This window comes from Eptesicus fuscus, chromosome 12 (genome assembly GCF_027574615.1).
Source record: "Eptesicus fuscus isolate TK198812 chromosome 12, DD_ASM_mEF_20220401, whole genome shotgun sequence".
NCBI classification, from domain to species: domain Eukaryota; kingdom Metazoa; phylum Chordata; class Mammalia; order Chiroptera; family Vespertilionidae; genus Eptesicus; species Eptesicus fuscus.
Window position 1 is genome coordinate 54,269,955 of NC_072484.1, and position 9,943 is coordinate 54,279,897.

Below are 9,943 nucleotides of genomic sequence, written 5' to 3' on the forward strand. Positions count from 1 at the left end.
TCCAGAAATGCAGGAGGAGATGCAGTTACTGCTTAGGACTCTGGGCTCCGGGTAAATTTGGGATTCGCTCTGATGAATGTGGCCTGAATATGCCTGAGCCTTCGTTTCTCATCTATAAAATGGGGGAAATAAGAGTACCTACCGCATTGGACTATTGTAAGGAATACACGGGAAGGCATGTACTCCCATTGCCCCTGTGAAATCAAGAAGAGGAAGATGATTCTCTGCACAAAGACAGGCTGGACTGCACAACAAGCCAGCCCAGGGAATCTTTGTGCCCCTTGTCCACTGCAAAGAAATCATAACCATCGTCAGAAGCCGCTGGGTGGGCCTGAGACACCAGAGCCAATCTCTGCTGAGAGAAGGAACCCCTCCGCTGGGCAACCCCCGGCCACTATCCTTCCCTTTGAGAAGAACAAGAGGCTGAGGTCCGGGAAAGATAGACAGTGTCTCATCCTCCGCAGGCCTCCCTGCTGTAGAAGCCTGTTTGGGAGAGAAAAGTGACCCAAAATAGTCACAGAAAGGCAAATTTGAAGAATAAGAGCATAATTGCAAAAGATTCCTAAACTTCAACACTAAAGCAAAAGGATTGTTGAAAAATATTAACTTTACATAGCATTTCAGAGAAGGGCTCATAGGGTTTCACAGGAGGAAGAGTTTCCATTGCACTCGCCCACAGCAACTTCAAAGATCTTTATTAGACATTTCTCTGCAACCTTCTCATCTGCTGCTCCCCCTCCACCACCCCGGGCCTTTCTGTCTCTGCCCCTACTGCAGGAAATGCCTGCTGGCGCCTCTCTTTCTTTGTTGGATTTTTTTCGTCTTCCATCCCCCCAACTTCAAATTTTTCTTGCCTCCACTGTGTAGAGCTTGTCAGCCCCCACTACCTTGTATTCCAAAACTGACACATTTCCAAAGACGGCTCCACACGAGGCTGTCCATCCAATAACATTCAGCATCGTCAGAAGGTAGCTGTGGTTACAGAGAGCAAAATTTTCCTTAACCCAGCATCCCCTGGACTCCCTTTCAATTAATCCCATTTCTGGTACCGACCCTCCTCCATGCAGTCCTGTGCTTCAATGAATGCTGATCTTTATCCCAGCTCCAGTGGTAAACCCTGATTAATTTGAGCCAATTAGAGTACAGCCATCGCCATCGCCATTGCCAAAGGTTGGGCGCATAACTAATTAGGGACAATGAAAAATGATAGGAGACCTTCTGAGAATTTCTGGGAAGAGAACTTCCTTGCTCTTCTGAGAGAGCAATTGGATGCCAGCCCTCTCCCACTGGACGTGAAGAAGGGGCCTTAGCCCTGACTGCTAACTGCTGCCAGCTGCATCCTGCAGCCCAAGGTGGAGAGCCTTGGGACTGGCAGAGGGGAATGACTGAAAGCGTCTGGGTCTTAGATAATGTTTTCGAGCCTCTGGACCTCTAGCCGAAACCAGCCCTAACTCTGATGTCTAATTACTTGTCCAACTACTTGTTTAAGCCAGTTTTGAGTGTTTTTGTTTCTCGCAGTCAAAAGCGTTCTGAGATAGGACTCATTGTTTCCTGTGTGCTGATCTTAATGTTCGGCGAGACACGAGCTCTTAACGGACAGAAACTTAGATTTCTTCTGTATTTCCCACAGCCCATGGGACAGCACTGCAAGGGTGGCAGGAGTTCCAGTAGCCAGCAGTGGGCTGGTTTGTTGTTATAAAACCCTTGAAACAAGGGTCCTTGGCTTTTGTACATTCACCCTCAAGTATTAGCTTGAGCTTAGACACCCATCAAAAAGCAATTATTATATATTTAAAATAGTGGCTTTGGATATTCTGGAATTTTAACTATTTGGGAGTCACGATTATAAGACACAATTCTGAGCCTTGGGGAGTTTGAACATTCTCCTCTATCTTATTCTCTATGTTCCTGAGAATCAGCTTCAACACAGGCAGGATCTGGCCAAATGCCCAAGTTTTCAGAATCCTGGTGTTTTTTAATAAATGTGTTGTTGAATTTGGAAACAGGTTTTAATGAACATATTAATGGGCTTGCAAGAAACAACACTTTCAAGGTAAATTCAGCTGAAAATTCTCCGAAGTCCAAGACAGAAATAAAAACTAGCTTCATCAAGCAACCAGTCAGGGAGTGGCACCTGCTAGCCCACAGGATGCAGACTTACTGTGTCAGGAACCACACAGCAAACGAGCTCTTCAGAAGCACCCAGAGACTCTGACAAAGGCACAGCACACAGCAGCACTGTCCAGTCTGTAGTCTCAGCACCAGCTCCAACCAGACTCGATGGTGTACGTCTTTAGCTAACACATTTTCTCTGGCACAGAAAGCCTGCTCAGAAGCCACACACATCCCCTTCAGGCCTTCAGTAAGACTCTACATCAAGGATGTCAAACTCGCAGCCCGTGAGCCACATGCCTCGTTTATTTGGCCCATGTTAGCCTTTGAGTTTGACATGCTTGCTCTACATGTACCAAAGGACCTAGCATTTGTGCCGAGTTTAGGGAAAGGAAGATATATTTATTAAGATTTCTTACAACCCATTAAAATTCTCCTGTATTGACCCAGGACAGTGTCTTGGTAGTTTACAGAAGAGCTTCTGCATATTTCAGCAATCAACCTGCAAATTTCTATTCCAAATTTCTGAGTCCTCTCTTGAGCATCATCCGATGCCTGGAATCCCCTGCCGCTCAGCTAGAACCCCCAGGCTGTCACTCCGAAGCCCCTGAAGTCATTTTCAGGCATCCTATCTGAAAACTATTTCCCATCACTCACCCCGCAGACGGCATTTACCATAATTGAAATGCGTTCTTTGACATAGGCATTTGTTAATATTTTCAATGTGCTTGTATCTCCGTTGTACCATTGATCGTGAGCTTCTAAATGGCAAGGATCTTGTCAGAGTCACTCAAATTGAACAACAGGGAAAAGACATAAAGCAAGCGAGGCTTTTGTTGATCCTTCTGCTTTGTTCTGGCATGCTGCCTCTCAGACACCTGGCACTGTAGAACACTACCGACCTCTGGCCACCTGCTCCCTCTGCCTCCTTCCCCATTTCAAACTGGATCTGTCCTTTACCCCAGCACCTCAACCGTCTACTCTCTACTAAATGTTCAACGAAGCTACATTATGATGAGCATGTGTTACTACGTCATCCCATCCAGTTGGCATGAAAGCAGGATAAATGATGGGAATTTGAGGGAACATGACAAGGAGATATTTTGGCTCCAGGAGCCTAGAGCGTTCCATCAGGTGGGTATCTATTTACATTGTTAAGTGTTAAAGCCAGCCAAAGCAAAGGCCCTGCCGTGGCAGCCCACAAAAAGCAGAGCTTTACCAGCTGGTGTTAGTAACAGGGCAAGAACAGTAAGAATCACTTTCCTACAGGTACTTCTTCTACTGCTCACAAAGCACTTTCACATGCATTATCTTATTTTGATAATGATGATGCGTACACGTGCATAAAAATAAACCCTTAGAATCCAAGTGGCTCTTTAAGCATGCCAATCAGCATGTTATCACACAGGACAATAAAGCCATTTGTTATTTTTAAGGCAGTTATTACAGATTTAGGGGAATTACTATTTTGTTTGTAAGTTCACTCTTCTACTTCCTCTAGGTTAAGGAAGGGACGTGAAGCTCGTCTCGTCTTATTTTCTGTTATTTGACCATCTCCACACCTTGGTATGTCTGTGGGAGGGAAGGAGAAGCTATTTCTTCCTGCTAAGAAACCTGATAGCAAGGCAAGCAACATGTCAGGAAGTAGTGTTCTTCCGCAGAGGAAACGCTTATGACTCTTTGACCCTCAAGGACTACATAAAGGGAAATATCCTTCCTCATCCCCTCCCCCACGACCCCATTACCTCATTTAGGGTGGGAAAGAGAAGTGGCTTCAGGGAAAGGGTGGAAGCTGGGGACCCAGGAAATTGGGGATAGATTTCTCTAGGCATTGCCAGGATATTAGACCCAATCCAAGAGATGAGTTTCCAGCCAGGACCTCTACAGCTTCACACAAACACAAACATCCCAGGGTGTGCCTGCCGAACCTCCAGGTGGTAGCGCAATTCCTGCCGTCTCCCTGGATTCCAGTTGGGAGTAGGAGGCAGAGAGTGGAAAGGCAGGTCAATCAGATACCTAGAGATGAAACATCCCAGGTGTGAGGCCAGAGGCCAGGTGGCTCTGCATGAAAGAAAGGTGGCAGTTTTTGTTTATCTAGAAAATCAGGAGGGAAGGACTTGCATACTCAAGGACGTTGTTTCTCTATTCTTTTCATCCAAACTAAAATTTCGACTTCTCAAATCACTGGAGAAAGATGGGTTTCGTAACATCTCGTGGGTATAACCATTTCTAGTCCCTGCTTACTCTTCACAAAATACACCCAGGAGATATAAATGCTAGTCAGGTTAGGTTTTATAGGATGGGTACTAAAGGGAATTCAAGAGTATTGCACAGTTTGCTTTTTAGTGTTTTCAAAACTTCACTTCACATGAGATTCTATAGTCAGACTAGACGGGCAAATGCTAGGTATGTTTCCCCCCTCGGGAAAATTCCCAGTGCATATGAGCATATTCAATGCTTTTTGGATGAATGGATGGATGAAAGGATGGCTAACGTAAAAACTTCATGTCAAAAAGACAAGACGAAAGAAGTGTTGGTGAGGATGTTGAGAAAAGGGAACCCTTACACACTGTTGGTGGGCATGTGAATTGGTACAACAACTACCAAAAACAATATGGAGGTTTATAGAACTATGATTCCACTTCTGGATATTTATCTGAAGGAAATGAAATCACTATCTCAAGGAGATATAAGCATCCCTCTGTTCATTGCAGCATGGTATTTTGTTTTGTTTTTAATTTTTATTTATTGATTTGAGAAAGAGAGGAAGGGAAGGGGAGTACTGACTTGTTGATCCACTTATTTTTGCATTCATTGGTTAATTCTTGTATCCTCATCCTGATACACCTGCAACCTTGGTGTATCGGGATGATGCTCTAACCGAGTTACCCAGCCAGGGCGCAGCATGATTTACAATAGCTAAGACATGGAAACAGCCCAAGTGTCCATACATAGATAGTGAGGGAAATGGGTGAAGGTGGTCAAAGGGTACAAACTTCTGGTTATAAGATGGATAAATCCTGGGTATGTAATGCACAGCATGGTGACTATAATTAACAATACTGTATTGTATACTTAAAAGTTGCTAAGAGAATAGATTTTAAAAGTTCTCAAAGGAAAAAAAAAAGTAAGTATGTGAGGTGATGGGTGTGTAGACTAACATTATTGTGGTAATCATTTTGCAATATATACATACTAGAGGCCCGATGCACGAAGATTCGTGCGAGAATGGGCCTTCCTTCCCCTGGCTGCCAGCACCGCCTTCGCTCTGGCCGGAGCTGCCTTTCCGCCTTCCCACCTTCCCACGCTGCCCAGAGGCCTGGAGCGGCTGGGGCAGTGCAGAACGCCCCTGGCCACTCCACGCCTGTGTATGCAAATTAACCCACCATCTTTGTTGGGTTAATGTGCATACTCACTCCTGATTGGCTGATGGGCATCGCAAAGGTATGTTCAATTTGAATCTTACTCTTTTATTAGTGTAGATATCAAATCACTACATTGTACACAATGTTATAGGTCAATTATATCTCTTAAGCTAGCCCCTAAGTGGTTGTGTCTAGGTGTGCCCACATGGAACCCTTTGGTTGCAAATAGTTTACTTTGTGAGTTCAAGGTAACTACTGAAGCAGCCACCTTGGAGACAGCTAAGGCTCCTTGATGTTTAAATGTCTGTCAACCTGAGATCTCCCACATATATTTAAAACCTTGTGTCTGTTTAACACCTGCAAACTAAACAGACCCAGAAGAGTTAAATAACAAATTCAACATTAGGTATAACAGGCATTTACCTAAAAAGCTACACATTAGAAACGTTTTATAATAAACCTTCTCTGGAAGAGAATGAAATCCTTTTATGTGGAATTACAGTGACCACTACAAATTCCAGCTCATATTCAATACATATTTGTTGAAGGAACATAGGAAATAAATAAAAATATCTCTCTCCATTGAATTCACAGACACTTGTGCCAAACTTCAGGTCAGTTGCTTTTCCAGCTAATCCCATACTTACCAGACTCATGATATCACCAACTTGAGGAAAAAAATCTCAGAAAGATAGGGATATAGACTTCCCATTTTTATTAAAGTCTGTTTCCATATCTTTATGACTTTTAGCAACTGACCTTCTAAACTTCTGGCCTTGTTCATTTCAAGGATTGCAGTAAAATCACGGAGTTCAGTTCCATGCTTAATCTGTAAGTCCTAGAAGACCTGAGTCGTGAACCTCCAATCGGACTTCTGAATGGTTCTCTCAGCCACTGATTCGCTGACATTTCAAACAAATGATATCTACAAAATGGATCCTCCCAGGGTCAAAGAACTTATTGAGCAAAAGAAGCCAGCCAGGGAAGCAAATAAAAACAAATTGGAGAGATGACAAGGACGAAACTGTTTGAGTCGCAGCCTCTCAGTTGCTCACAGAACAGTGGGACAACGGATGCTTGCCCTGCTCGACATGGCCCGGTCACCCTGCCTGCTCCTGCGCTGCGCCATCCAGGACAGGCAGCCAGACGTGGAGCGGGACTCTCACTGTGAACACTGCACACACGGCACCCACACCATCCCTTCCCTGGTCCACTCCCCACGTTAAAAAATGTATTCTGCAAAACAGTGTAAATGTACGTAATGCCACACATCTACCTGTGCACTTAGAAATGACTAAGATGGTACATTTTGTTAGGTATGTTTTACCACAATTTTTTAAAATGAAAAAAGAAATGTACTCATTACTAGCTGAAGAGCAAACCTAACATCTATAATAGATTACAGACAAGTTAGCCTTTATAATAACAATAACAGTTAACATTTATTGGACCCTCACTAGGGATCTTGTTTCAACAGTCAATACACATACTAACTCCTTGTGGTAGAGGCTAATATTATCTCTATTTCATAAATAAGGAAACTGAGGTACCGAGAGATTAAGTCACTTAGCCAAAGTCACACAATAGTAATAGCAGACGTACCAAGAGACTCTAAAGGCATAGATAAGTAATATATGTAATAGAACTAAAATGCAATTTAAACAGCATGTTTATCTGTTAGAAACTGACAAAAATGTTCACTCCTGGCCGGGCACCAACATGTGCATGAAGGGGAGCCTAAATCCCCTGGACAGCCAAGCAGCATTGGCGCAGCAGCTTGGCAGCACTTCTGGGGCAGGTAGAACAGCCCCACGATGACTTAGAAGTGCCAACTCTTCTTCAACCCACATGGCAGAGCATTTCTGTGCAATGCCTCATGGGGCTTCCCATGGTGTCTACTGGCGCTGTTAGCTGCCTGGCTTTCCTGCTCCCCTGTCTTCCACTCTGTTTCCTGAAAATACCTGAGGCTGCCCTTTCGGGGCCACAGGCACTATTTCACCAACGCAAAGTCCAATGAGTTCTCTGGAATTTTAACAACACACGAATGATACCCACGAGATAGACAGAAAGCCTATGAGGACAGAATGAGAGCAAATCACAGAATACTCATAAAGTAAAAAAATAAATAGATAAAAGATGAGATTACAACAGAAATGTGCCATCATTTCCCATATCTGACAGACAGCACGGCACTGGACAGTAAAAATGCCTAGTTTAAATTCTGACTCAACACCTGACAGCTGGAACCCCTGACCTCTTTTGCTTCAGTGTCCACTTCTGTAAAATGGAAGCAGACCTATCTTTACTTCACAAGTTGTTATAAGAATAAAGAGAAAATGTATATTAAAGCACTTGTGAACTATAGAATAATATGGAAATAGTTATAGGTATCCATCCTATGCAATATGTATAAAAATAATAGCAAATTTATTTTGTTTTTGTTTTTTTAATATATTTTATTGATTTTTTACAGAGAGGAAGGGAGAGGGATAGAGAGTTAGACATCGATGGGAGAGAAACATCCATCAGCTGCCTCCTGCACACCTCCTACTGGGGATGTGCCCGCAACCAAGGTACATGCCCCTGACCGGAATCGAACCTGGGACCTTTCAATCCACAGGCCGATGCTCTATCCACTGAGCCAAACCAGTCAGGGCAATAATAGCAAATTTATAATCATCAACACATTTCAAAAGCAAAAACAGACTCTGCATTAGAAAGAACCCATTTGTAGAAACAGCCTATTTATCTAAGTTGCTTTAAAACCTGATGTGAAAAGCCCTCACCAGATAGGATTTTGATTTCTATCCTACTTGATATAATTTCTACTTAACTAATGAAAAACCTTACCTAAAATTATCCAGGGAGGTTAGGTATATATCATTAATATCTTAGGATAAAGTTTAAAAAACTAAATGTTTACCCGTTGTTGATGTCAATGGAGAGTGGATGATCCCACCTGCTTGACCCAACAAGAGATTTTTATTCTTGAAAAATCCTCTCTAACATTTACCCTCCATTCAGAAACTTCAAATATTAAAATGTAGAAATTGTCAAGAAGTCTGGGTCCCATTGCCCAATGTCACTGAAGGGTTATTTCCGAGGTGTTTGCACATCAATCCCTTGTCTCTGGCCCTGAATTCAACTTGGCGGGACTTGAGCTGCTCCATGAAGTGTTGTTCAGGTGGACATTCAAACACCTACTCGAATGCCAACAGCTCCCAGGAGCAGAAGCCCCAGACACTTCTGAAAACACGGGTGACCACCCTCTTCTTGTGAAGACTTTCCTTGGTGGTCTTCTCAGGAAGCCCCACTCATTTCCACACGGATCCTACCTCCCCAGCACATCCACTCACATCTTCCAGTTATTAACACCTTACAACACAACGTTCCACATTTGCCAAGTGCCAGCAGCGCTCTCTGTTCTCCATGGCACATGTAAAGGCAGGGCCCTTGCCTCGTGGGCTTGTGATGTAAGGAGGATAAGAAATAATATTTAGATAAGACATCGGATCCAGAGGCTAAGATTCAAATACGTGTTGTTCCCTCTCCTCTCCATCCCTCAGAGGGCAGCTGGGCTTCAGAAAGGAGCCAGGACTGAAAAGATGGGTCATTCAGGTGAGACCCTTCCAGAGATAGGGAGATAGGTGTTCTGGAGGAGTCTGAGGAGCAGATTTGGGCTGAGAAAAGACAGTCAGAGAGGGAATGGGAGGAAATGCAGGTAGAAGCTTAAGGAGGAACCGAGGAGGAATATTTTCAAGGGTCTGAGAAAGCACTTCAAACAGAAGCCCCAGCAGATGGCTGGAAAGCACTGAGCATCTCCCTCCAACCCCTAGAAGCAGAAGAGTGGCACCACCTGCCCAGATCCCTTCTTTCATAGTCACTGCTGGTATTTCTTTAAGAAAACAATTTCACCCTGGCCGGGCAGCTCAGTTGTTAGAACATCATCCCAATACGCCAAGGTTAAAGGTTCAATCCCTGGTCAAGGCACATACAAGAAGCACCCAAGGGATGCATAAATAAGTGAAACAAATTTCTTTCTTTCTCTCTTCTCTCTCTCTCTCTCTCTCTCTCTCTCTCTCTCTCTCTCTCTCTCTCTCTCTTTTTCTCTCTCTCTCTCTCTCCTTCCTACTCCTTCCTCTCTATCCCTCTCAAATCAATAAATTAAAAAACCTAGAAACAAGCAAAACACCCACCAGAGGGACTGGTTAGTACATTGAGGTGTCAGTGTGATAACTGTTGTGCAGACACTGAAAATGATCATTCCGAAGACAATGTATAAATTGGAGCAGTATGTATGGTATAACACTAGGAGAAAAAAGCACAGCGCTAAATGGGTATGTTACAATGAGCTTATCACAATGGCAAATAAATGTGTATGTAGACAAAGAGCAGAACAAATGCAAATATAAAAATACTGCAATCACATTAGGAAGGTAGTGTTAAGGGGGTTTTTTGTTTGTTTT